We start from the raw sequence: 4044 nt of genomic DNA, 5'->3' as shown, positions 1-4044 counted from the left end.
CCTCAGGGCCTCTAGAACCATGACTCAAATGACTCAAGCAGAATAAGATATATGGGATAGGGATGGGGCACACCTTTAATCCCAGCACTGTGGATCTCTGTGAATTCAAGGCCATCCTGGTCTACAGCTAACCTGCTCTACAGAATGAGCTCCAGGACAGCCAAGGTTATTACACAAAGAAACTTGTCTCAGAAACCCATTTGAAAGCCAGAAAATTAGTGTCAATAACAACCTTCAAGAAAACATTTTCCAAGGCTGGACATGGCTGGAAAGTACCTTAGATCAGTCTCTGGCTCTCTCATTTGCAAGTTTTCAAAGCAAATGAGTTTTTCTGGGGACTTCTTTTCATTTAAGGGAGTCATCCCCTGCTGCACTTTCTCACCTTGCATGAGGAGAACACACGTTGCTTTGTGGGTTTGGTTCCTAGGTCCTCTGACCTCTGCAAATTGTTTATTTTTAATCCCCAGACAGGTAAAGCCTCTTTTCCAGACTTTAATCTCTGCTTCTCTGGAAATGCTTCATTACGCCTCCCTGTAATATCCAGAATTAAATGGCACAGCTCATTTATTCTGCTTGTGGGTTGCTTCTTTGTTTTTTAATGCAACATTGGAAATGACTTTGAAAGGACTGACCTAAAGTTTTTACCACTTAATTTGTTTTATTCTTTTTACTTCTAGATAATTGTGGAAGAGAAAGCAGCTTAACACTACGAAAGTATAAGTTCACCCAGAGTGCTGGACTAGGAAGCTTGGGCAGGGCAAGCACGGCATTCTGAGGGGAAGGAGAATGATAGTTTTATGTCTAGTATTCCAGGTAGAATCAGAACCAGGCAGAAAAAAAACAAAAACAAAAACAAAAAAAAACCTACTTCTACCAGGGCTGCTGTAAACATGATGAGTAATTTCCTTCTGAAAGAATTTCACTTGGGGATTCCTAAAGTGAACAAGATATTTTACATAATGAGCGTATAAATCTACATACATATAACATCTGTGAGATTTGGCTGAAGGCCAGTTAAAGGAGAAAAGTAGTATTGTAAACTAAGGTTCCTGGAAGGACCGCCATTACCTGTGCTGACTGGTTAGAATCCATGATTAGGGACAGTTGGGTTAGTCCAGAGCTACAGCCACATGATCTTGGACTAGTTTTATTCCCTTTGAAAGCCATTAATTGCTAACTAGCAATGTCTGACTTAACATCATTGTGACTATCAAAACCTCTTAAATGTATTATTCAAAGACCACTAGCTTCCAGTGACACAAAACCCAATAGTGCTATCACATACCATCTGAGACATCCATTGGTATCTTGGATGCTGTGCCCCAACCTGTGGCCCCAACTAGTATACTGGATAAATACTTTGATGTATGATTTTCATTGTTCTGTATTCAATAAACTCTCCCATGGAATCCATGGTGATGTGATACCTGAGGGAACCTAAATCAATGTTCCTGACCTGTGATCACTCATATTGGGCTTCAAAAGAAAATATTTCTTTCTTTCTTTCTTTCTTTCTTCCTTTCTTTCTTTCTTTCTTTCTTTCTTTCTTTCTTTCTTTCTTCCTTTCTTTCTTTCTTTCTTTCTTTCTTTCTTTCTTTCTTTTTTTTGTGTTCCATCTACGTTCTTGCATCAACAGTTTGATAGATTAGAACAAAGACAAGGGCTGGGGTGTGGCTTAGCAGTAGAGCAAGGGTTTAACATGTTTGAGGCCCTTGGTTTCAATGCCAACACTAAAAAGCACACAGACAGGACAATGAAGATGAAAAACCTGCTCAAGGGCCTACTTGGCTGGAGGTTGGACTTTTCGTTGGTTGCTTGAGGGTTTTGTTTCCTGGAGACAGGGTCTTACGGAGACAAGGTCAGCTTTGAACTCAATAAATCATCAAATTACTTGAATTCCTGACGCTTATGTCTCTAGCTCCCAAATGATGGTATGATAGGTGTATCTCACCATACTCAGCTTGGAGGTGAGTCTCAGGCTGCCTCACCCTCACCCCCACCCCACACCTTTCCTCAATTATAAAATGAGAATGAAACATTATGTTAGTTATAAACATTGAGTTCTTCTGAGACTTTGAATATTTCTTTGGGGCAGAGTGTCAAAACTAATGGTGACCTAAGATTCAAAGAACTTTTTTCCCTCAGCTGCCTACATGTGCAGACCACTTCAATGAAAATGTGAAGATCCCCAGGTTGGGCTTTGACTGATTCCCAGGATTTGAAAAGTGTTACCCTGGGGTAAATATTCCATAAATATGAGTTGAACAAATGGGTGAAAATGTATCTAATGTTTTAAAGAACAAATAGATATGATTAGAAAGATTGTATAATTGAAAAATAAATTGATTCCATTTAATTGAAAATTAAAGAAGGCCTGTGTTATGGTTAATGTTGTCTGTCAACTTGACAGTATTTGGAGTCACCTAAGAGACATCCCTCCAGGCATATCTCTGAGGGATTGTTTAGGGTTTTTGTTTCTTTGTTTTCTGGTTTAGCTTGGTTTGGTTTTTCAAGTCAGGCTTTCTCTGTCTAACCCTGGCTGTGATGGAACTCACTCTGAAGACCAGGCTAGCCTGAAACTCAGAGATCTGTCTGTCACTTGTCTCTGCCTCCTGAGAGCTGGGATTAAAGGTGTGCCCTGCCACCACCTGGCAGATCATTGTCTTGATAGATCAGTTAATATGAAGGTCCCCACCTTGAGTCCTGGATTCATAGAAGGAGGAAGCACTTAAGAATAGGATTTCTTGTTATCTTCCTCTTGCCTGTGGCTACAATATGACCAGCTGCTAAAAGCTCCTGATGTTTGACTTCCCAGCCATGAGGAACTTCCTTCACAAACTCCAGCCAAAACAAATCTCGCCCTTAACTTTGTCTGGTCAGGTACTTTATCAGAGCTCAGCTGTAGGAAAATCAAGAAGACTGATTGTTTGTCATAATTAGGACATTCAAAGTGTCCTCAAACTAAGGAAACATGTCTGATTTCTCTCTGTTTGGTTTCTTTAAAAATAAACAATGACGGCTAGATTGATGGTGCCATGGTTAAGAGCATTTGCTCTGCTCACAGAGAACATGAGTTTAGTTCCGATCACCCACAGTAGGCATCTAATTAGGCTAACTAACTCCAGCTTCAGGGGATCTACTATAATCTCTGGCCTCTGAGGGTCCTGAACACCTGAACACCTGAACACACACACACAGACACACATATACACATACACACACTCACACACAGACCCACACACACTCACACATACAGACAAAAATAATAAAATAAAAATAAAAATATGCACTGAGAATGACCTCTTGTTAGAACTTCTGTGACAACTGTCTTTTCAAAGAGGGTGTGTACTGAAGGGACACAAACCATGTATTCTTCCCACCTGTCAGGAGCACTTATGACCAGCCTATGGTTTCAGCTGGTGGACGCCCCTCCAATTATGACAGAAGACAAGGAGTCAGACATGGTGCTAAAAGAGCTTTTATGTACTATATCAGGCTGTATCACACAAATTACACACCAAAATAACATAGCAATCACTAATATTACTAGCAGAACAATTCCAAACATCCTAACATTCTAACATCATAAGCTAAGGGATTCTAAAATCATAAGCTAAGGGATTCTAACATCATAAGCTAAGGGATATACGACCTGTCTCTGCTTTGCAGTCTCGGGCTCCCGATGTCTTCTTGGGTGTTGGTTGTGTGAGCGCCTTATCAGGAGGTGGAAGGCAAGAGTCTGGGTAAGAAGGAGGGAGGCGAGAGCAGGCCATCTCTTCTCGGGCTTGGTCGCTTCTGGCCTTGGTTTTTAAGCTCTTTGCTTATCTCTATCTATGTCTGCACGTTGGGCTTCATGCAGCCTTCTGTCTTTATCAGGGATTCCACTCTGGGTTACCGCCTTGCAGTAAGCTTATCCATTTTACACATTTACTTTCATTTTATTCACTTTGTCACTTAATATTTCATTTTAACCTTCCTGGCCTTCAGGCCTTACATGCTCCTTACACCACCATACCATGTAGGTATAAGAATTTTCATTTAAAT

General features: G+C 40.6%; 1 long non-coding RNA gene across 1 annotated transcript; it reads right to left on the bottom strand.

Annotated features, from left to right (window-relative positions):
• Positions 1–387: 387 nt before the first annotated feature.
• Positions 388–3837, bottom strand: LOC116086895. The gene is made up of 3 exons (XR_004117177.1): positions 3653–3837; positions 2696–2899; positions 388–531 (listed from the first exon to the last, which is right to left on the bottom strand). It is a non-coding gene; the product is annotated as an uncharacterized LOC116086895 (long non-coding RNA).
• Positions 3838–4044: the final 207 nt, after the last annotated feature.

The sequence above is a fragment of the Mastomys coucha genome, unplaced genomic scaffold (genome assembly GCF_008632895.1).
Source record: "Mastomys coucha isolate ucsf_1 unplaced genomic scaffold, UCSF_Mcou_1 pScaffold13, whole genome shotgun sequence".
Classification (NCBI taxonomy): domain Eukaryota; kingdom Metazoa; phylum Chordata; class Mammalia; order Rodentia; family Muridae; genus Mastomys; species Mastomys coucha.
Note: the sequence above shows the minus strand (reverse complement) of the source record. Positions and strands in the feature narration are given on the sequence as shown.